Source organism: Symsagittifera roscoffensis, chromosome 3 (assembly GCF_963678635.1).
Source record: "Symsagittifera roscoffensis chromosome 3, txSymRosc1.1, whole genome shotgun sequence".
NCBI classification, from domain to species: Eukaryota; Metazoa; Xenacoelomorpha; order Acoela; family Convolutidae; genus Symsagittifera; species Symsagittifera roscoffensis.
The window spans coordinates 49,207,753-49,233,194 of NC_087064.1; the positions used below are offsets into that span (position 1 = coordinate 49,207,753).

At 31.7% G+C, this 25,442-nt stretch overlaps 1 protein-coding gene across 3 annotated transcripts in view; it reads left to right on the top strand.

The window, feature by feature from the left end:
• The window catches only part of LOC134842977 (isocitrate dehydrogenase [NAD] subunit gamma, mitochondrial-like), a 342,547-nt gene that overhangs the window by 73,408 nt on the left and 243,697 nt on the right, over positions 1–25,442 (top strand). The window lies entirely within an intron of this gene.

Genomic DNA, 25,442 nt, shown 5'->3' on the forward strand with positions numbered 1-25,442 from the left:
CATTATCAAATTAATATCATGTTCATTAGAGCCTGGTATTTACCCTAGGATGCTGCTTGATCTCCCTACAAGGCAGCAAGGAAAAGTCAAGAACAAGAATGCTTCATATAAAATGCCGTAATGCCTGATTCGTTATACTTCAAGGCTTTTTTATTGAGTCGGTGAGCGTAGTTCAGACTTACATAATCGTGATGCTTTTTTTGTTTTTTCGAGAAATTTTCTTCGAGAAATCTGTTTTGAAACAATAATTTTGTCAATTCCGGCTCATTAGCATTAACCTTAATTAATGCAGACGAAACATTAACCGTTAGTAATTACAAAAATTCAAATCTAGCGAAACCAAAATTTTGTTTTAATGTTTGTTAATTACACTTAACAGAGCAAGTTTTATGCAAACGTGAACTAGACTTTTTCCCGTTTCCTTTTTTTTTTAAATTGTAGGACTTAACCTTGCTTTATTTTGAAACATAGTATGTTTTTACCGATGATTATTGGCTTCCTGGTTTTTGACTGAAATTCTGTCGATTCCCTTCTCGAATGTTATATTTGGTTTATTTGAGTGCCAGCAGAAAACTTTAGGCTAGAATTTTTGAAGCTATGGAGATCTGATTTTTGACAAAGTTTTTGGCGACATGGGCTGTAATTGTTTTCAACGGATTATGTATTTTTGAATAATTGATTGTGTCTACCAAAATTAAGGTTCTAAAAGATTAAAATCATTTATAATGGTGAATTTTTCCAAGATATTATAACCTCTTATAATCCGTTTGAATTGATTTTATTACATGCAGAAAACTCGTGAGGGCAATTGTAATTCGTTGTAAACAATTATAGTTTCTTATTCTGCCAAAATTTTAACCATGTCTTAATGTTTTTTATTTTGCTGTGAATAAATAAATCTCTGAAAACGAGATGTCTTGTCACACTTTGGTTCATCTGTTCACATTTACTTTTTGAGGTGTGACTCAAATTTACTTTTCGAGGTGTGACTTCTGATTTAGTTTTAAGTAGAGTTCATTTCCTCTATTCAAAAAAGATGAACGCAACTATCGAACAGTTAAGATCACACATAAGCCTAATCGATTTCTAGTTCATCACACAAGCGGACTTTATCAAAAAAGTGGAAACACATTGTTCTAGAACATCAAAAAACTCTTAGAGGCATCTATTTTTTTTCGAAAGTTGAGATTTAAACAAAAAACAGACTGCAATTTTTTTCTGTTTACTTGTGCTTTATGACTCGTTTCCAACTGCCTGTTGGCTATGTTTTCATATGTGCAATGTTTTAAGTGTTGCTTGTACAATTATTGTAAAGATGACGCAGCAATTGAAATTTTAACGTAGTGAAGACTCCTATATGGGTCTTGTTGATTTTTATTTGTTTTTTTTCTTAAAATGCTCTAATAACTACAGATGTGCAGTCATACATATTATAGCGGTTAGGTATATATGCAGTTTTTAAGTTCAGTTGAACTCTATCTGCTGAAAATTACGTTGATAGCATTCTCCAAATACGCACTTGGAAATGTCGGTTTATTATTTGACTTGGAATTTTTCTCAAATTGGGTTAATATTAACAAGTTGGGTTAATGTTATCAAAAAATTAATTGTTCTAGTAACTCTTGAAGGGCATCTATTTTTTTCTTTAACTTCGATAGTTAAGATTCTTTCAATAGAATCAGTGTTTTTTTTAGGTTTACGTGCCTTCATTGCTCTTCCACTTGTCTGTTGGCTGTTTTTTTGTGTTCGGTTAGCAGACGTAATCAATTGGGAAAATAGAGTTTGTTTTCGGGTTACCAACTAGTTTGACAAAATCACTGACATTTTTGTGAAGCCTGAAATGCTGCAGCAAACATGCCTAGTATCTTGAAAACTCTATTCAACTACTGATTACGACAACTAATTGACGACTTACGGCCTAAACTCGAATCCGGTTAGCGCCTGTTTTTTTTTAAAAGAGCAAAGTATTCAGCATCAACAAAACTTCGTCCTATCAATAATTTGTTTACGTTTTGTCGGCTTAGTTTCCACATAGCCTACATCATAATAAGGTAAGACACTTCTTTTGAAGTGTTTCTGATTCTCTAATTGCCTTTGCGATAAGCAAGGGTAATGAAAGCCGAGTACTAGAATTTTGCTCCTGTAAATAAGTTTTTTCGCAGTATGGTCAATATCAGAAATGGTAAGCTAATAAATTCAATTTTTTTGCGCCTTCAGCCACTTGGTCTAGATGTAACGATAACGTCTGAAACGGCCAAGGTGCTAAGTTTGAATCTGACAGGATTTGTTTTCTTTGCAAACAAGAAATATTACGTTTTCCAAAAAGTTTTCGGTTTATTATTTGTCTAATTGTTTTCGTCTTCATAATTGTCACTCGTATGATTGTGTTCTTAAGAGTTTTTGACGACGCGCTGTAGAAAAAGAGTGATGTATGATGACAAAGTCCATCAGCGATGATTAAATTGGTATTAAATTACACTATCAACTGCAAGTGTATTGCAACCGGGTGCTTGACTTTTAACCGTAATTAAGAGTAATGAACGTAGTGAAATAAATGCTTTCCGTAGTTTGAACGTAGTTTTTTTTTAATGTTCACTTGCGTTCATAACTCTTTTACAATCTTTGATTGGCTATGTTTCTGTAAGCCATAAACAATGGCTTACATAAACAATGTTTCTGTAAGCCATAAACAATTCTGTTTATCCATAAGCAAAGCCATAAAAAAGGGAATAGAGCATCCGGTCTCCAAGCTATGTAATAAGACAGAGAATAAAATTCCTGTGTATTAAGAAAGCGGATAGGTTTCCTAATGTATTAAAATGATTCAGTGTGATGGTAAGTTTCAGAAAACTTTTGGCGCCCAATTTTACCATCTTTTAGGATAGTGTTAAGATTTCCCTATGTATAAGGATTAGAAACACATTGTAGGGAATTAAGAACTCATTAAGATAGGGAATAAGTTTTCCCAATTTGTTAAGAGAGGGAATGGTAAGGTTTCAGTGTGATGGTAAAAGAATGGTAAGAAAAACTCTGTTTTTTTTGAATCTGTGTGAAAATGTCTAGTTTTTTCGCAAAAATTTTGGCACGCGTTATGTAATTGGTAAGCAAAACGTGTAATATGTTTTTCGGTTCATGGTAAGTTGATGGTTAGATGTGCAAAAATTCGGATTTTTCTCAAAAAAAATGGAGTTTTTCTTTCAAAAAACTTGAAAACACGATAAGATATGATATAATTTGACCTAATAACGGTTTAATTAGATGATCACACTTTTCAAAACAGTACTCAATCTGGCTGAAAAATCTTTGAAATCTACTGAAATTTCGAAAAAAAAGTCACGTTTTTGAAAAAAGAATTCGAAAATTTCAAGTTTTTGGAAAAAACTGCAAAGATTTCGAAGTTTTTGAAAAATTCAGATTTTTCGAAAGAATTGCAGAAATCTCAAGGATTTGAATAGTTTTTTGTTGCTTCTGATCTAACTGAGAAAAATATACAAACATGTAGACTTAAAAACGAAGCTCAAATCGTATTTTAATTGGCGTCATGTTGAGGCAGTGATACAAAACTTTGAATAAAAAGATGGATTTTTTTTACAATTTTCTCTCAAAAAAACGAAATACGATAAAGTTTACCTTAATTTGAGCTAAAGTGCGGTTTATATAACGCTATGAACATATAAAGCTCATACTAGAAGATTCAATATTGAAACTTCGGATTTCTCGGGAATTTAGTGTAATTAACCGTAAGGTTCGACACAGTAAAAATTAATCAAATCTATCCAAATTTTCCATTTTTAACCTTTCATTCGTGTATTTACTTGATTTTTTGTCCAATTCAAGGAGATTTCACCCAAAAGTCTCAATCCAAACGAACAATAAGAGCAATATTCATTGAAATTCCTAGATTAAAGTCCATGATCTAACTCCTCCTCAGTTTTCATATTAAAATCCATCGATATTAAAAATGGTTTCAAATCATTGATGAAAATTGAACATTTTACTGCTAAAATTGACTAAAAATGGGGCAAGTTTTTCTTGAAAAAATTTTAGATTATATGATATTCAACAAAATCTTCTTCAAAACTGATGATTATCTCTGTTGCTTCTACAATATTATTTTGATAATTTTCCGTATAAATTCTCTATGTTTCGAGGTTATCCTGCTTCTTTTGAGTTTTTGCTATTGAACTCACTTTGCAAGAAAATTTAGTCAGACTGGGGAATTTAGGAGAAAATAGTATCAATTGAACGAACAATTTGCTGGCAAAGATAATATTGAACTGATAACGTCTAAATATTACAAGTAATTTGTACATGTTCGCCTTTAGGTTACCTTGTCCAGCTGCTACAGTAAACTATTCAAGCAAAAGTACAACTTGTGGAATCATTAACTATCACTTTTCTTGCAAAATATTTATTAAATCGCTTTTTTTTCTTGATTTTTGTCGGAAGTTCTCTCAAAATTGACTAAGTGAGAAAGAATTGGTGATTTTTAAAGCATTCGAAAGCACATGTATAAACTCAGAACATAAAAGTGTATTTTACGTTGATTTCCTAGAATAAACTGTTTAAAATCTGAAAACGTTCGGAAGTAAAAATACGCAAGTGGGTCTAGTTCCCAACTTCTGCATAATGTAAATACTTCCAAAAGAACGATTAATAGAAAAATTGATTTGTAAAAGAAAAACAAAGTGCCAATTGTAACAAATAAATAGTTTTGCAAAATTTGTTAAGCAAAAAAAACTATAGTTCTACGTAATTTTCTAATTGAAAAAAATTGAAGCTAACCAGAACAAAATTTTTACTAATTGAAACTTTTCATGTTAAAGTTCAAATATTTAAGAGATTCTACAGCTAGTTCTGCCAAAGTATAAATTTGTTTAGAAAATTTGAGCAAGCTCCATATTATTTTCTCTAAAAATTTTTTATAATTCAAAATTTTTCTATCCGAAGTAATGAAATGTAGATCTTGAAAGCAAAATTTTGAATCATGCTTTATGTATCATCTTCCAAAAAATATCGGAGTTGGTTCAATTAAAAAAACCCTCAAATTATCTGAGTTTTGTATAAATTTACCATATATCTTTATATATATATATATCAAATCAAAAAAATTTTCAAAATTTTACACTTTTATTTTGGATTTTTTCTCAAGATATAATTTATCAGCTAATTTCAATCAAATTATCTCGAAACTCCTCATGAAATAAATTGAGTTTCTATCTCAAATTATTATTTTTTTCAGTTTCTGCTTCATCTACTATCTTCCAATTTAATTCAATTCGAACAAATTTTTATTGAAAATTGAGTTTTAGATGGAAAAATGTATCATTTCAACGAACATTCAATTATCCGAAGTAGAAATCATACCATAAATGTTTTGCTAGAAATATTCAAATGATTTCTCAACCTGATAACACTATGTTGCTGTTTCAACTCTGATTTTCTATATTGAAGTAAGTTTTTTGTTGAGAATGTTGTATACTAATAAGTTGAAATTTTCACAAGTTGGCAAAAACATATACTTTTTTCATCTTTTCTAGGTCAGCTATCAATTTATTTTCCGAAATTGTCAGAAAACAGTAAAAAACCATAATTTTGATTAAATCAACCCCATTATCTGCTTAAAATTGCACTACTATATGAAAACTTTTTCAAGCACTAAACAAGGAAATCTTTAAAATAGTAACTAGGCAAAACCTTTCAATTAGTCGATGTTTTATAAAATCCGTTTTCTTACAAAATTTCAACAAATACCCAAGCACTCATTTGCGTATGTTATTTATTTTTACTACAAATTTACTGGAACAAAATCTTCGCAAGCTTGCAACCAATGGAGTTTTTAGTGTAGATTAAACATTTTGGGATCGATTTCCATTGAAATTTTAATGGCAACTTGAACTCGATTGTTGCTGGTTTTATCATCAATCGGAACCTTTGAATAAAACAATAAACGACACATCAAGAATAGTAGTGAAAAAACTGTACAAGTTTTACTAATTTTTTTTTCAATTTTAATGTATAGACTTTTCAAATTCAGTAAAAATTATTAATCAAAGTCTTTTCTCCTATGATTTAATTAAAAAATATAATAATTTTAAATTCTCTTGGAGTGTGTTTCGAGACTGCTGAGAACATAGTTTAACATTATTTTGACAAGAATAATGCTTCATCTTGATATGATTAGTGAGTTCCTCGCTGCTATATGTATAACAGTTTCATACTTTAGGAACACTTTAGGAACACTTTAAGGAACACTTTAAAACGCCACAGTCCTTACGATATCTCTACGTGTGTATGCTCTGCCAGAATCAAAACATGCTACTTTTTTGTTTCCTTTCAGTGACGCATCTCAATTTTGAAAAAAAGATTAATGGGAGATTTAGATTGTACCAATTTTTTAGAAAAGAAGAGTTGAATAGCCTCAAAAGTGAATAAAGATAAATAAAAACAGTGATGTGAATTTATTAACCAATTGATTTAACGTGTTAGAAAATCAGAAGGGATAAGCCAATCTAACCATAGAGTTTTCAAACGTTTTGGTATCAACCAATCAGAATCGAGCATTACTTTTAAGGAATTTTTTTAATTTTTCTGATATCAACCAATCAGAATCGAGCTTCAATTGTCATCGAATTTTCATTAAAATTTAATGTCAACCAATCAGAATTGAGCTCTAATTCTCCTAGATTTTTCAACAGTTTTGATATCGTTTGTAGATATCGAGCATTCCTTCAAAGGTAGTCTTTGTGGTAATAACCAATCAGAATGAAGTATTCACAGATTTTAAAACACTTAGTAGATCAGAACCATACTATGTTTATGAAACTTCCCAGTCAATCACTTTTATTGAGTTATTCTACCATAACTTAGATATAAAATTGACACCAAAGAGAGATAAATGAGATTTCTTGTCTAATTTTTATATATTTTTTTCGATACTCAATCAAATTTTGAAATTCCGATAAAAATTTTTTCGATTTTTTTTCTTTATCTAACCAGTGAAAAAAGAAACTACCAAAATATATCTTTTTATCACTTTCTTTTTTATATTGTAAAATATACAACCGGAAGTCTTTATAATTAGGATAATCGATTAAAAGATATTCTGACAAATCTAGATTTTGTATTTGTATCAAATTCAAAACAGTATCCGAAATGATGTTTCTTGTCTTCAATTTTTGTTTCATAGGCTCTTCCAGTGTTTTGTTTTTTACTGATCGACCACTCAATCTGTGTTAACTCTTCTAAATAAAAACAATGCTGATGAATATGGCAGTACTTTTTTTTCTGAAATCTCCTCTCCACCTTTTCAACAAAATTATTGAATTTTCTGTGTTTCTATACAAGTTAAAACTAATACAATCTCCATCGGCGTCATCTGTCCACTACTCTTTTAGCTTTTTGTAGTAGTTCAACCTTAAAATCTGATAAAAGTCCATTTCAGACATTGAAAACGCTTTTGATAGAAACATATTTCCCTTGAAATAAGCAAAGAAACTTGAAAATTGTTGTATCATTTTTAATTTATTTTGTTTTAACAATCACCATAAAGTTTTTTTCCTTTATTTAGAGCGTAATTAGTTCTTAGGCATTTCATGTAGTTTATCAAAACCTCAAATTAAGGCAAAAAAAATGAAAACAACCAATGAAATTCTGAAATGTGAAAAATAATGATCATGTGTTCAACTAAATTTACATTCTTATTTGTATTTTTGTTCAAATAAGACAAAATTTAGTTCAATTTTGATAAAAACAGTAGTTAAATAAGTTTTTTTTGATATTCCTGAAAGAGTTACTGGAAAATTATTTGATAATTGGTTTGTGTTTTATGTCAATTATGATTAAGTTGTATGTTTTGTCTGACATTTCCTCAAATATCCCAGCTCTAAATGTACACTTCAGTCAGAAAAAATAGTTTTGAACCAACAATATTTCAATTAAGAAACATAAAAAGCATCACAAAGCAATACCGAGGCTTACAATTATCATCAAACATAAAGTATAGTTGACATAGGCAACATATTTCATTGCTTCATTCTCTTTAGCAGTGAAGAATCGAACTTGAATGTAGAATAGCTTGTTCACATAGTACTTCTTGACTGTGACGCACAACTTCCTCATGTTGTATGTTGCTATTTCACATACTCCATTACAGATGTCGAGCTCTTGGTCCATCGTTGATTCTTTAACAGATTTGGCTTCATATATAGGTAAGAGGCTAAAGTTTTCAGCATCGTGAATAACGGTATTCCGGATTGCCGATATTGCTTCTCCTTCTTTTTCACCAAGATAGACTTGTTGGAACTTTTCAAATTGTCCCACATCCTTAACTTTTAAAATTTGAAAGCACGGTTCAAAATAAGTTTTCCCCTTGTAGGATTTTTGGAACCAAACAAATCTGCCAACTCTTGTTTGATTTTTTTTCGAATTCAACAAAATTGAGACCAGTGTCTTTTCTTGAGTATATTTTTGATGAGCAAACTGATCATATGAGCAGAAATGAGAAAAATGGTTTTGAGATTAAATGAAAATGGAAGTAAACAATATGAGTCATCGCGATTTCCATATATGGAAGCAGTACCAAGTATGGAAGGTTTTATATGAATTTTCCTTATATGGAAAGTGTGCAGGCGTTATTTCTCCAAAAACAATACCACATTTTCTACAAAAGTCAATCTTCCCAATGGCAGCTGCTCTGTGTCAAGCTCATCCAGCTTTTATTCAGATTACAGTAAAAAACCGCTATTTTTCTGATTCCAACAGGTTTTACGAAAAATACATAGTGACCCAAGATTATTGTGTGTCTACCCACAATGTTTTATGTTCTTTGAAGAATTGTAAGTTCCATTTGGGTTTAGTAAGAACATCTTTTAGCCAAATTTTGCAGGGATTAGATAAACATATTTACGTATATCAGGAACTTGACTGTCTCTACACTTTGTTCAAACACAGATTCCATTCAAGTATTGTTACATCGAGTGGAGAAGTATTGAATCAGCTTAATCGAGCAGTTCAACATGTTTTACAATGGAAAGGAGCCAAAAAGATGCCTAGTATTGCAAAGCAACGGCTAATTCGGAAAAATTACGAGAGACATTATCTAAGTTCTAATCAAAAACTTGCTTCCACACAAACTCATGGTTCAGCGTTTCTGGACAGAATTCGAAAAAAAATTCAAAACTTGAATCTGATTTGTTGAAGATTATTGATTGTTTTATTGACTGTTATGATTCTGTGATTAGTGATTATGTAAGCTTTGTGATAAAATACTCAAGTGTCTTCCAATGTTTTCTTAGTAGTTTGCCCTGAAAAGTCTTTAAAAACTAAGCTTCGTTTCAGGAACACTTAATTCAAATAAAAAAAACCAATTAACAAACAAATGGGAAACTTGAAAAAAAAAATGTGTAACAAGACAAAAATTGAGTTAATTTTCGAGTTGGTTGTCACTTTTTTCTTTATGTGCCACACCATGTTTTCTTCTAAGCAGTGCTAAGTTATCCTGTTGAACCTTCAATTTTTCTTTGTACTTTTTATCACGAATAGTTTCAGTTTTTCGCCAATCTTGAAGTGAAGTTCTTAGATTTCTGAAACACATCTTTGGATCTCTGTAGAAGATGTCAAATTCAACCATGTTTTCAAAATTAGTCATACGTAGTGAATATTCACTTGTAAGCAAATGAAAACCCTTTCCGTATCCCAGATTCACAGTTTCATCAAAAGATTTTTCATTTGAATCACATGAAAATCCGTACTTTTATCTCGAAGTTGACTTAGACATAGCCAATCTTTTCAAAAATCTCCAATTCTTTTACTCTCGAGTTCTTTTCATTCTGAAGGTTCTATGATAATTTGCTCACTAAACTGGGAGATTTTAATAAATTTGAGAATCTTGACAGTTTCGGTTCCAATTCCAAACTGGATGCAGTAATTCGCTCGTTCTATTTTGATTGGTTTCAGTTTTTGGGATAGATTTCCATTTTTTAAAATATTTTTACTCATCTTGATAGAATGAACTGAACTGTAGGAGATTTTCAAATCATATGAAACTTTTTATTTTCAGCTTTAAATTTTGCTGACATTCTCTAAAAACATCTGAACTCATTCAAATATCTGAACTTGGTTGACTTTAATTGTTTAGAGAGGGCTTTGTAGAAAAAGAGTTTTTTGTTTATCTGAAGCTAAATTTTAAAGCTTTTTTTGAAAAGGAAGAATTTCTTTGAAAACTATTCCTTTTAATCACAACCTTGGTTGAGTATCTTTATTTAAAATTAAAAATTTAGCAAATACACTAACATCCACAAATTATTTCATCAATCTCCTAACCTTAGAGTTAGTTCTGGAATTCTGATTGGTTGAATTTTTATTGGATAAATCTAGAATTTAGAAGATTCAGAAAAAGTTAGAAGTTAATGTGTAATGACTTCTCATAAATTCCAAGGATTTAATCTGTAGATTCTAAAAGTTAGGAAACTCTAGAAGTTAATCATTAGTGACGTCAATTTCTCTGGCGGAAATTTTCTACAACTTTTACTGTTCTATAAAAGTTAAAGTGTAATGAAGTCATTTGCTCAGTTGGAATTACTTTTTTGCCTAAGAAAAATCAAAAACACCTTATTAGCTCTGTCGAGAATCATGTTAAACCCTCGGATTGATTTTTTAAAATAATTGTTTTTATAAAAGTTGAACATTTGTTATAAGAATTTTACCAAAGTTAATTTTTTTCCAGCTTGAACAGTTTTTAACATATAAATATAAATAGTTTTTATTTTGTTTACCAAAAACTCTCTCGAGAATTTCTGTAAAATGCTAAGAAATCTAATATTTTTTTTTCGGTAAAATGCATGTTTTTTCTTGGTTTTTTCAAAAATTATGATAAAGTCTAACTTTATTTCCCAAATGATAAAGCGAAAAACGCAAAATTTTAGTGTAAAAAAAATATTGACTTATTGCTTAGAAAACTTATACATTGATGATTTTCATCGCCATTCCCTATATTTAAATATTGGTTTTCTTTTGTTAATGATCAACAGACATGCAAAAATTAATTTTCTAGAGGACTACACAAAAATTTCATAAAGATTAATAAAAAACTGTGCAGGAAAAATGGTAATGATTTATTTTAGCAAGATGCTAAAAAGTTTCATTTTTTTCGACAAAAAGCATAATTTGTTTCACTTTTTTCAACAGAATACAAAAAGTATTTCAATTTTCTCAGAAAAGTGTGAAAAGTGTTTCATTTTTTTCAAGCGTATGTGAAAATTGTTTCACTTTTTCCCTACAAATGCGAAAAGTGTTTCGCTTTTTAGATCAAAATACGAAAATTTTTACACTTTTTCCGACAAAATGCGAAAAGATTTTCAGTTTTTTGACAAGATGCGAAAACTGTTTTACTATTTTTCGACAATATCCAAATAGTGTTTCAATTTTTTCTACAAAATTTGAAAAAGGTTCGAATTTTTTTTTGATAAGATGCAAAAAACCATCAGGTGTTTTTTACTTGTGTACAAATTTTCTATTGTTTTTTTTTCTATAATATGTGTGCAAAAAATAATCAAGTTTCTTAACATGTGTGCAAATTCGGAGCACTAAATAAGGTACTTACTATTTTTCAATAGTTTACCTTGAACTTCTCATCTATTCTCATAATTAGAATGAAATTGGAGAAATTAATTAATTACAAAGAACGAAGCTAATGCCAAACAACAATTATTTACAAGAATATTCAATCAAAGAGCTGTCGAGATCTCTGGGTGTTCTCTATAGAACGCAGAGCAGGACGAGGTTGGAGAGGTTGTTGCAGAGCTGGAGGTGCCATTGTTTCCGAGAAGCCCCCATCTTCATCCAGTGTGATGGGGTTATCGGCTGATCCTGCTTCCTCCCAAGAAAGAGGAAGTCATCGACTGGTTGAGCCACATATCTAGAGTCAGGAGTGTCGGGATATTTCATTCCCACCTGCTCAGCCACTTGCTCCATCATTTACATTTCTCCGAGTTGGTTCTCTGTCATGGTTACTTGCATCATATGATATTCGTTGAACTCCCTTTGCATCACTCCTTCCATATGCGCGACTTAGATTGGGATGTCCATTCGTGCCAGAAAAACTCTAGAGACTGTTTCTGGCCCTTGAGTTTGTACTAGATCAGGCGAAAAATCTACAGAGTACATAAGGTTGCTGTTTTGCACTGAAAAGATCATTCTGAGCAATAAGTTGAGTAAAAGAGTAAAAGCAAGAATGATTTACACCTGAGGGAGGAAGTAAATGACGGTAGTTAAGTTGAAAATGTAATGTATTTTAGTTGGGAATGAGGGGTACCTTCAACTCGAATGTGTGGGTTTAACCAATCAGAATTGATTTTCCATATTTGGTCTGTCAGATTTCAGCTTCCTTTTTTGGAAATTTTATATAAAAGTCGTGTCCAAACGGAAACAATTTTCCATTTTAGGTACTTTTTACACCTTGACCTAACCAATCAAAAAGATAATTTATTTTGTTCTAGTTGTCGTAAACAATCAGAGAACCAGTTTAAAGACTTAAATCTTCCCATTAAGTAAAATTAAATACAAAAGCAATCGCAAAAATAAATGACCAAAAAATGTTTGCTGTAAAGTTAGGAAATATTTCCGATATAAGTAACACCAGAATGAAAAATATAACAAGTAGCATCTCTGCAAGTTTTCTCATTAAGTCAATTGAATTTTTTGTTCACAATCAATGAGAAATTGTTGCTTTTTGAGTAAATTCTCAATTTCTTTATTTTTGATGTAAATTTGAGAGGATAGCTCGAAAATGTTGTATTTTTCAAAGCAAATTTCTTGAAAACTTATTCAAAACCTAATCAAGCCGGATTTTGAACTTTAAAAGTCTTAAATGAATTGAAGGAACAAAGAATTTTGCTGGGGAGTTTTTAAAAGTTTCGGTTTTGGGTAGGGGATAAAAAGAGTCTTTGATATATTGTCATACGACTTTTGTCGAAGTTCAAAATTTTGAGATTAATTAAAATTTATTTCCTTGTCAAATGTAATTCAGCCTTAACTTTAAAGCTTTGATACGCAATTTGTGGATCATTTTAAACATTTTGACTGTGAAAGTTTCACTAAAGAGACCTCTGCTTAGCCGGATAACTCTATTTGTACGTCATAAACGTCCAAAAAATTACAAAAAAAAATATGAAATGAGTAAGAATCTGCATCTGTTTCATCAATAAGGAAATCGCACGGAGTATTTTTTTTTTTCTGGTACAGTAACTCGAGGAAATTCAAATGTTTTTTCATAGACATTTTTCAAATAATGATTAAGGATTTTGAAAAATGATCAGCAGTTCACTTTTAGAAAATGGTGGATTCTGAATGGTTGATTTCCAACAAACAGTTACCAAAAGAATACTCAGTTCTGATTGGTTGAAATCAAAAATGTTGAAAATTCCAAGAGAAATAGAGCTCAATTCTGGTTGGTTGACAATAAATTTGTTGAAATTTCCATGACCAATAAAGCTAGATTTTTTCAGATTATTAACAAAGGAGCTGCTCCTAATTTATTCTAAGAAGTCAACGTTAAATTACACCTTTACTTTCTCTGTTTCTACATGTGCTTTCGAATACTTTATATAGCGCCGATTGTTTCTCACTTAGACAATGTTGAGAAAAACTCCGACAAAAATCAAGAATAAAAAGCGATTTAGTAACAATTTTGCAAGAAAAGTGATAGTTAATGATCCCAAAAGTTGTATTGTTGCTGAAATAGCTTACTGTACCAACTGAACAAGGTACTTTAAAGGAGAAAATGTTTAAATTACATTGTAATAATTAGATGTTATCAGTTCTAAATTTATCTCTGCCAGCAAATTGTTTGTTCAATGGATAGTATTTTCTACTAAAGTCCCCAGTTTTGACTAAATTTTCTTGCAAAGTGAGTTCAATAGCGAAAACATTTAATAAGCAGGCTAGCCTCGAAACATAAAAAATCTATACGGAAAATTCGTGAAAACAATAATGTAGAAGCATCAGAGAGATAATCATCAGTTTTGAAGAATATTTTGTTGAATATCATACAATCTAAAATAATTTTAAGGAAAATTTGCCCCTTTTTTAGTCAATTCTAGCAGGAAAACTTTCAATTGCCATCAATGTTTTGAAGCTCACTATTATAATCAAAAACGTGAAAAAGTAATGTAGAAGCAACAGAGAGATAATCATCAGTTTCGATGAAGATTTTGGTGAATATCAAACAATCTAAAATTATTTCAAGAAAAATTTGCCCCAATTTTAGTCAATTCTAGCAGTAAAATTTTCAAATGTCATCAATGATTTGAAAATTATTATTATATTCAATGTTAAAATTTTCTCGGTGATTTTTGTTAAAGTTTGGGTTAATCTTTGAGAAAAAACTGAGGAGGAGTTGGATCAAGGAGTTTGATCTACAAATTTCAATGAAATTTGCTCTTTTTGTTCAGTTGGATTAAGACTCTCGGTTAAACTCTCCATGAATTGGACAAAAATACAATTAAACACACAATTGAAAGGTTAAAAATAAAAAACTTTGGATAGATTTCGTTAATTTTTAATTTCTAGAAAATTACAGTTAATTACACTGTTTTCCCGAGAAATCGGATGTTTCAATATTGATTCAACTAGTATGAGCTTAATATGTTCAGAGCATTACATAGACCGCTTTTTAGCTCAAATTAAGGTCAACCTTATTTTATTTTGAGAGAAACTTGTGAAAAAATTCCTTCTTTTTATTCGAAGTTTTGTATCACTGCCTCAACATGATGCCAATTAAAAAACAATTTGAGCTTCGTGTTAAACTGTACACGCATGTATTTTTTTTCCAATTAGATCAGAAGCAACAAAAAACTTTACAAAAACTCGAGATTTTTCTAATTCTTTCCAAAAACTTGAATTTTTTGCAATTTTTTCCAAAAACTTTAAAATTTTTGCAATTTTTACCAAAAACTTTTTTTTTCGAAGTCTCAGTAGGTGTCAGCAAAGTTTCAGCATGATTGAGTACTGTTTTAAAAAGTAAGACCGTCTAATAAAATAGTTAGTAAATCAAATTATATCAAATCTTATCGTGTTTTGAAGTTTTTTAATCTAACCTTAACATCTAACCATCATCATGCCATGAACCAAAAAATATTATAACTTCCTTACACAATCCACACGTAAAATCACAAAATACATAAAGCGTGCCGAAATTTGTGCGAGAAACTAGATATTTCCACACAAAGTCCAAAAAAATACCGTTTTTCTCACCGTTCTGTAATCATCACACTGTAACCTCACCATTCCCTATCTTAACAAATTGGGAAAACACATTCCCTATCTTATTGAGTTCTTGATTCCCTACAATGTGTTTCTAACCCTTATACACAGGGAAAAATTTTCACTATCCTAAAACATGGTAAAATCGGGCGCCAAAAGTTTTCTGAAACTTACCATCACACTGAAACCTTACCTTCTTAAAACATTAGAAAAGCTATTCTCTATCTTAATACATAGGAAATCTATTCCCTCTCTTAATACATAGCTTGGAGACCGGATGCTCTTTTCCCTATCTTAATACATGGAGATCTCCAACCGCCCCCACCCTCCCCCACTCTCCCTCACTCTCCCTCACTCTTCTACTACTCCGCTTTTTTCGCTTAAACCTTTTTTCTGCCCAAATGATTTGGGTAGGTTTTTTTCAACCGGCCTAGTGACTTAATGTGGAGTCGTTTCACGCGAAACGTAGTTTTAATGCTCACCTCTGAATCGCAGACATTGCTAGAAATTTTTGTTCAATTTTTTTTCAAGTTTTTCTTGACAAATTTTTGGGCTTGATTTTTCGGCTTTCTTTTTATTTGTTTATTGGCTTCATATTGCGAGCGAAAAAATGTCTCGAGTTTGAGGTGAAATTAAAAATTTACTGTTAGCCCTAATTTTTTTAAATTTATTTTTCGGTTTTTTTTATTTTCATATTTTTGGCTTATAGGTTTCGGCCAACTTTATATCGGCTTAGTGGCCTCATGAAGTTTCATTTGACGAGCAAATAAATTTTTGTGGTTGTGCGTGTTTCGAGGGTGAAGGAGACTTCTTAACTTTAATAAACCTTAATATTGTTGATTTTTTTCCGGATTAAAAGGTTTCTGCTATGTATTTTCCACTTATTTGTCGCTTGGTGAATTTTTTTCCGATACTAACTTCACATTCTATTTTCTTGGCATATTTTTGTTTCAAAACTAGCCTGATTCAGTTTGATATATCTAGTTTTTTCACATTTTCGATTTTTCTAAGATTTTGTTTCCGACTTAGCGGCTTTCTTGTTTTGTATCGCAAGTGGTGCGAAGCGCTGTTTCACCTCTGTGCTGAAAATGTTTCTCAATTGTTTGATTTGTTTTGATACTTTGATGTTTTGAGCGTTTTAAAGATCTAGCTCATCAAAAAGTAACTTTAAAAACCAAAATGTTCCATTTGTTACTAATGGGATAAAACGCAGTTCGATGTTCAGTTTTTTTCTGAATATCTTGAAAACGATTTTGAAGCTCTTTTCTGTGCCTTGTGTCGCAAAATTTGAACCACAAATTCGGCTGTGCGCTCGAAATTTGGAAAACTAAAAATTTATTTTCCGCGAGTCTGCAATCAGTCGTAACGGGCGGTCGGCCGCAAGCGAAGATACGTAACATTGAAATTTGAAATTAAAATCAATAGGCTAATTATATAGCGGGATTAATTGTTTATCTGTGCCTAAAAGGCTTAACAAATCTGCAAATTGATCAGTATGGTTTTGGCAAGTTTAATGGGATAACAAATCCAGCAACGAAAGTGACTAAGTTTGGCACAAGTTTTGAACTAAATACCTAACTGCGATGAAATAACCGCAATTGAAGTTTTATTGAAAGCGATTAGAACCCAAGTTACTTTAGTTTCCTTTTGTTGCTTTCTGGGATTTTTCGTAGTTCTTTTGTTTTTTTTTGGTTTTGAATGACCCGTTCGAAAACGAGGTAGACCGTTCCAAAACGAGGTAAAAAAGCGCCAATTATATTGTACTAGAAATTCAAAGAGCTTAAAGTGCATCTATTTTTTTCTTTGAAGTTCGAAAGTTTTTCAAGAAAGTCATCTTAAAGAAGACATCAATCAAAGCCAATTTTAAGAAGATACAATGGCTTCGGTTGGCGCCATTTTCAGCCTAACTTTACTGTCCGGAAATAAGAAATAAATAACTGAGCTCAAGATTTTCTCCGGATAGTTTTGATTTTTCATATAACATTTGTGACAACAATTTTATACCATCTGAAAAAAGTTGATAGTTTTGAGCTCAAAAAAAAACAAAAATTGATTTTTGATTTCTTTTGTAAAGTTATTGACAATCGAACATTGCCAATTAGGCTAACTTTAAGTTTTGAAATGTGCTATAATTCCATTACCGCATAGCCCAAGCGGACAGTTCACTCGAAACGTAACTACTGTCAAATTGAATTGAGGCAAGTTCAGGGCAGTTTTTTAGTAATAAACAGAATACTTTTAGTTTGGTCTCGACGCTACTTGATTTTACTACGAATATTTTGGAAAAAATGTCTGAATGTCAAGAAGTGTCTTAACTTTGCTATTTTTTTCTTTCAGGCAGAATCATTTGAAACTATAACAGGTAACATCACATAATGCATGTGATTCAGTCTGAAAAATGGGAAAAGCTGACTAAATTTTCTCCAGACTGAGACCAAGTTATCGCATTTTTGGTTATGCATCCCGGTTAACAACTATCCAACGTGAAACACTTGAGCTTAGTCAGAATCTGACAGAAAAACACAAGGTAATTTTTTGTTGACTAGTCTCTGGTTTAATTTTTTTAGAATGGTCTAAAAGTGTCTAAACATTGGTCTAATAGCCTCAATGTTGTCAAAAAAAAACAATACAAAGCAAAAATGAACTCCATACTTTTCTTGCTAAGGTGAAACAATGAATTAGAGCAACTTGTTGTTCATGTAACTTAAAAAATCTGATGTTAAAACTTGCGAAGCGAGTGTTTTACTAGGATCCTTTTTTCCCTCTAAGTCGTAAATATTTGTGCCATTTTTGAGACAACTTTACAGCTTTTTCATAGCAGGTGCTTTGACATTCGAATACTAATAAGTCAACACAGTTGATGCATTTTTATGTCATCAAATGAATCGAAAAAAATTAATTGTTTCAAACAGCAGTACAATGATAAAAAGCTCGATTTCAGAAATTTTTCAACTCAATGTAACTCGCATTTAATTTGAAATGCATAAACTATACATAATTTGGCTTTGTGTTTTCCAATTTAATACTTGAAAAATTCTGTCTTCTTGTATTTAGTGCCACTTTTCGGTATCGAACGAATTGGCAATTTATTAGCATATGTAGTTTGGTCATTAGCGGCGAGTGTATGGGGAATTTAAGCATCCGTGACTCAAGTGTGTGAGACGCAAAGCTGCAAAATTGCAGATTCGTATCCTACATGTTGCCGAGTTTTTGCTAATTCGAAGCCTATTTTCACTTTTTTCTTATTTCAATTGATAGAGCTGCTTTTCGGTCGTGTGTTTGCAAAGGGGAGCCTCGCTTCTGTGTTATGTATGCCTTGATCAATGTTTGAATAATTAAAAATTTAAATATTATAAATGATCATTTTTCCAAATTTGCCAAATTTTGAAAGTTTGGTTCTTTCACTATATTATTTGTGTCAGACAACTCTGGGAAACTTCAGGTCGTTTCCAATGAACTGTAAAAGCAGTAACACAAAAACGTCAAAAATTTGCTGATTCTAATTTTGAGTAAACCATACCTGCAATTCTTGTTAATTTTTTGAAGGCGTACTTGAGGTCAAAAGCTTTTTGTGATTTTTTGCTACTTTTAAATTTATGATCGTAACTAAAGAAGAAGTTGTTTCCGTCAACTGTCTAAAAACTAAAACATTTTTGTGTTACTTACTGCACTGTTTGATCTTGTTTCTGAAGATTTTCTGTAATAGTTTTATTTCAGTCAAAATTTGATTCTTCTGTATCAAAAATTAATTCTCAAATTCAGGGTCAACGAACACCCCAGATGCATAATATTTAGTAAAAACAAAACGGATTAAATTTAATTATGCCCAAGCAGCAAAAATAATAGGGGGTGGGGCGTCACCCCTGAGCATAACGTCACCCCTGAAAATGTGGCATGCCCACAAACCTTCGCACGTGTTGACAAAAAAAGGCTTATCATACAAGGCCATTTTAAAGAAAAATGCTATCCTTCAATTCCATAGATTAAAAAACTGTATAGAAATAGCATGAAAATCATTTTTTCCACATTTTTTCTATACTATGGTTTGTATGACAACCATTTTTTCTAGTAAGCTAAACAATTGAATTTAACACGATATAAAAACAATAAAAAAAGTTTTTTTTTGTATCTGGCTGCGAAGCCTCTATTTCGAAAAAAATCAGAGTTTGAAATCGTGGCCAGTTTTTTGGATAGATTTGAATTATATGTTATTATTTAAAAGTGAAAAGTACAAGTTTCGCCATCACAGAAAATCTTCATTGTCTCCTGATTTTTTTTGTTAAAATATTTTGCGTGGACGTTAAATGCAAAATTTTGAAAAATAGGCAAAAAAATTTTTGAAAAACGTTTTTTTTTGTTCGTAAAACTTCTTTAGCAACTAAAATGCCAAAAAAAAACAAATTTTTGCTCAGTTTTGAAATTTTTTTCTGAAAAAAAAGTAAACATACAATTTCTATAAATCAAATTTGTATGACAAGCGTTTTTTTGTCCAAAAAATAATGAAATTTTTGATGGCCAATAAGTTCTGATTCAACTAAAGTCCGATGTAAGCTCATTTAAACCCTTGCTTGAGGACTTTTGAAAAAAAAATGTGTAAAATATGCGTAACAAACAATTTTTTTGAATGGGAATCGTATGATAAGCATGTTTTCCATAAAGCCCCTGCATGGATTTGTATAATTCGCCTTTTTTGTGTGGAAGACAAATCGGGCGAACAACACAGAATTATGAATTACAAACATAGTTTTTGCAAAATATACACACACTAAAGCTTAACTGCGTATTCTGGAGGTTGCATCGGGAGTTTGCAATTTCTTCCATGTCAGTTTTTTTCTGACCACTGACAAAAATTAATGAAGCTAAATATTGGTTCGGGGTGCTTCCTTTTCTGTTTTGAGCACCAGATCAAACACCCAAAGAAGAACGAAGCTTTTTAAACGCCCAAAAAGTCTTGTTGAGGCCTTTTTAAGCGTAAGTTTGATTCGTAAGAAACTGTTTCAAAAGATTTCCCTCTGCCGGAAAATTGGGCAACGATTACTTTGCAGACTCTATTTAGATGTCAAAACTAATTCTGAGTCAATTATTTAGCGCAGCAATTGCAGCAGGGATTTGCAGTAGAGTCTTAACAAACATCGCTGGACTTCGTGAGTAATGAAATACTATAAATAAACTTCATTTCTGATGTACAAATATGGGGAAAATGAAAATTAGTTTGAAAAATTATTTCGAAAAATTGTGATCGGAACATTTTTGCTTTTAGCACTTCATCTGAGTGTTCTTGTATCAAATGGGATTGATTTTATTTTTTGATGAAATGTGAGCTTTAAAATATTCATCGCAGAAGAGAGCCAATCCATCATGTGCAAAAAAAACCAGTTCGAAAGCAGTCAGCAAACTTGCCCCCATCATCAACCCAAACAAACCTCCGAAAGCACTGATTGTGTCAATAAGGGAATACTTCAAGGTTTTCACTATGCGAGTTTCGACCATAGAAGAAAAACGGATGTTCAACTCGATCGAATTTCGACGCCAGAAATCCAGTGAGTAGCCAAAATTTGTGTTTGAAAATGAGGTTTTGATTGATTCGTATGTCGTTTTTGAAGGGAACTTGCTCCAGGTGTGTTCTTTTTCAAATGACGTAAAACTGCATTGTGGTTTGCATTCTCTGTTACAGCTGCCTGAATAATTTGCAAGACGGAAATGGTGATAGTTTCATTATTTTTCAGACACTTAACCTATTTAAATGGTGATAGTTTCATTATTTTTCGGACACTTAGTCTATTTGTCTCTCGAAACTGATTCTGATTTACCTCGTGCAGCTTTCATGGCATGACCACAAAAGATGGTGCTGATCTCACTGCAAGTATTTCTGGTTTCTGGAGTGTAGAACTTGGAAGTCGCTGGTGTGCAGTTACACGCTTGGATTTCTTTGATGGCAATACAATCCGCTACACAATTTGGGTAGGAGTATCCATACTTATCATGCACAAGGTGCCCTTGCTCCCCTTTGGTTATCAAGAAATGCTTCTGGAATAGTTTAAAAATTGCAACCCTTTGGATGAAATAACTCCTTAGCTATTTGAAGTTAGTTAACTAAGTGAAGTTACAGTTACTTTGCAAAAGTTAGAGTTGAGATAAAAAAAATTCTGTCAATACAAGGTCGGGCTATCTTTAGGCATATTTTAAAGCATCAATTTTGAATTAGATCTAATAACAGAAATCAACAGCAGCTCATATAGCGCAGAGGGTAAAAGCAGCACAGATCTCGTACCTAGTAAATGTTCCCATTCACAACTGAATTAATCTGTTTCAGATCTAAACATCAGATCTGAAATACAGCAGTGAATTTTTAAGATAACGATTGAATACTTGAATAATGGGTTATTTCAGATATAATTTCAGATTTGAAATATTATTATTCTTGATTATTTCAGATCTGAAAAAGTTTATTTCAGATCTAATATCCGATGTAAAGTTTTGGTTTACTTGGTTATTTTAGATCTAACTTGATAGGTATTGTTACAGTTATTGAAAACTTGTTTAAACAGTTGGACAAGAATTTTAGTTAGAAAAAGAGAAAATTGTTTGCGTAATTTTTAGTTAAATTTTTTTACCGCTATTTAATCTTAATATAGTTGCTTATTGCAGAAACAGCAAAAAATAAAAACTCAATTGTTTGCTCGAATTGCATATAATATAATTCGATAAAGGGTTTCTCTGATCAGATCATAGATCTGAAACTCTGTTTTTCAAGGTTATTTCAGATCTGAAAATTTCGATTTCAGATCCAAGTTGCAGATCTGAAACTTTCAAATTCTTATCAAGATCTGAAAAAAAAAACGAATTTCAGGTCTGAGAATTAACCTGTAAGAAATGAAAAACTACAGATCCTGAATAGAAAATCCGCTGCGTATGAAATAGTACCAAAAAAGTGGTGAACTTTGAAGCATTCTTTTTTTTGCACCTGAAACGATTTGATAAGTTCTCGCAAAATTTGTAATTGAACTGAACAAAAGGGCTATTTTATTTCGTAGGTGTTGAGATTAATCAAACTTTTAAGTCTTACTTGGAATTATGTAATACACTTTTTGGAAAATGGCTTCAACTTTAAAAAATATAAGAAACAGTATTACACGTTTTAGTGAGTGTTAGCCCCTGAAAATGCTTTTGAGCTTTAAGTTAAAATTGATCTAGGTAATGCGCGACAACAGTTCAAATAACTGTCTTTGATAGTCCTAATAATTTTGATAACTTTTTACTCGTTTTCCAGCCTCCATGAAAAAACCGTCATTAATGTGAGTATATGCTGCGTCCAGAACACATTGTTTCAGCAAATATAAATTCTCAAGCAGACTGCAAGCAACCATTTTTTCGTTAGTGGCTGCAAAGTTAACACTTTTTTAAATTTACATGAAGAAAATAGGAGTTGAAATCCACAAAATTTGAGTTACTATTTTGGCAGATTAAACTTTCATAAGGCATGCTTGAAAAACTCCATTTCTTTACTTTTGGCAAAAAAAAATCCAATTTCAATTCTATTAAATTGTTGTTTTGTTTTTAATGGCAATTTTTGCTGCGACTAACAATTGGTAGCAATTAGAAAAAGTGTTTGTTCGTGCAAACTACGATTTGCATCATGTGTATCATGTAGCATTAAACTTTTGAGCGTATCGAAAAAACTGAGACGAAAAAATGAAAAAAAGCCCTCAACAGTTTTGACATTATGTGGTGATTTTATGTCTGAGCAGTACGGCCAATCGTGGATGGCATTATGAGATTTCTGTTTTTTCGGCGGTGTTTTTTTATCAGTTATTTGGGCAAAATTGTTCTTGGTTCCAACCTATTTTTTTAAATCCCCCTCTGCGTGCAACTGGAAAGTTTCCTGCCCATGTATAGTCACAATTTATGACAACAGCAAGTACTTTGGCCTCGTACTGAAGAATGAAAAACTAAAACACACTCGAATACAAAGTTCCTCTGCACTTTCAATAAAACGCGCAACAGAACAAGACTCGATGACCCTAATCGTTGGCTCCAAGTCATGAATCGTAGATATTTAAAAAAATTGCATCGAGGAGCAACAGTTACTTGCTTGCCTAATTACAGAAAAGAAGTCAAGAACTTATTAGACAACATTGACAAGTCAGTGAGTTATAGTTTTCAATCTTATTAAGCGTTTATCAACTATCTGACAGAATACACAGAATGAAAAACCTTTTGCCTGCTAATTTTGTGGAGAGTTTTATTTGTTATGCGGGTTCACATACCTTAAAGTTGAGAAAAAAAAACATTTTTCTGTGATTTATTTAATGATTTTTTAATTTTCTAATCAATTCACTACAAAAACCGGGTTTTTTTCCTTTTTCCTCCAACCGCGAAAGTTTATAAATAGTTTTTCTGTTCACATTGTGTGATTCTTACGAAAATTTGCATGTAGAGTAATTAGGCCATAAAAAGAATTTTTGGTAGTTATACTTAACCTTGTAAAACCCCCCGTTACACATAAAATTGATGCTTATGTAATGTGGGGGGCAGGGGGAAGAAAAAGAGCCAAAAACCGTTTTCCAATTTGCCTATGACTGTCGAATATACCTAAGATCTAACTTTTCATTCGGACCCGTTTATCACACCACGCAGGAAAAATGAGACCAATTTGAAGAAAAAAAACGTTTCTTTGTTTTTTTAAGAACAAAAAAAAGAATTTTCTTTAAAAACTTTGTTTGTAGTTTATCTTGTTTTTTACTTGCACAGTAACCTTCTATCCTGTTCTTATCTTTTTTTCAAGCACAATCAACGATAGTTCTGACTTTAAAAAAGGAGAATCGAGTTGACCTTATGCTGGCTTAAAATTTTAGATCTAGACACGATTTGCCTTGTGGCGCTGTGAGTTTGTGTGGCAAAAGTTTGGACATGGAATTGCATAAACTGCGCCAGGAAACGCAAAAATCAAGACGTGGGCAGTTTTATATGGATCCAGAACCTTATTGCCTAGTCGCGCCGAGCGTTTGAGTCTGGAAAGTCTGGACTTGAAATCTTAAAAGTGACGCTCTGGGTCGTGAAATTTGCGCTATCGATCGCGGAAGCCTGGACATCAAATCTTGATCCTTGAGTCTAGACATAGAGTAACCAAAGAGTGGGCTTTCAAAGTCGTGAAGTCTGAAAAAGGTATGCCCAGACTTACGCGACTTTATGCCCAAAATTATTCGACTTTAAGTCAAGACTTTGCTACTTTATATCCAGACTTTAGCGACCAAGTTTTTGTAGCCCCATGCATTCACAATTTTTGAAATTTTATGCCTAAACTTCCACTCAGTGCGAATATGTTCATTCCACTTTCACCAAGCTAGTGTGAATATGCCTGGCTGTGGAATAGGCCTCTGTTCAAGAGAATTTTTTCGATGCCAGATTAGCAAGAGGACAATTTCATATCAAAACCTGTCAGCAAGAATAAAAAATTGGCTATTTTAACTAGATCAAGAAGCCTGACTATGAAGTATTTGGGAAAAGTGGTTTAAAAGTTATTTATTTCATACCAAAATTTTTCTTTTTGAACTGTTTTTGAGAAGAGAAAATGAATGTTTGAGGAATAATCTGGCAGGATATTTTTTGCTATTGTCTGCTTGATTTGTTTAAAAATATTTCTGGTGACTGGCTTTGTAATTTTACTAGGTTGTCTGCTCAGTATAACCCATAGTTTTAAATGCGAAAACTAAAAAAATCTAGCTCGAACGATTTCTAACTCGTTTTGACTGTAAAGAAGCATTCCTTTTGGTATGCAGTTTTCTGTTCCAGAATTGTCGTCGTATTTGAGTCTACGAAGTGCAACCTAAAAAGAAAGGGGCTCAACAGTCTCAGATTTGAAACGGCTATTTGTAATTTCGAAGGAATTTTTGGATGGCATCGTAATACATACAAAATCGACAAATAGACAAAGCTTAGTATGATCTTGAATGTGTATGATATCGAAGCCCTTTCAGTCGTACATTGAAATTCATTATTTCTTATGAAAAACAAAAATTATTTTCCCATTTAAAAAAATATTCGACGTTTTAACTAGCGGACTATATTGATTAGTTGAGATGATATTAGTTACGAAATTGTAAAATATGAACACGTTTGATGAAGAAGCGGATTAAGGAAGAAGATAGAGATACAACTTCTTGAAATGCTCAATCGATAAA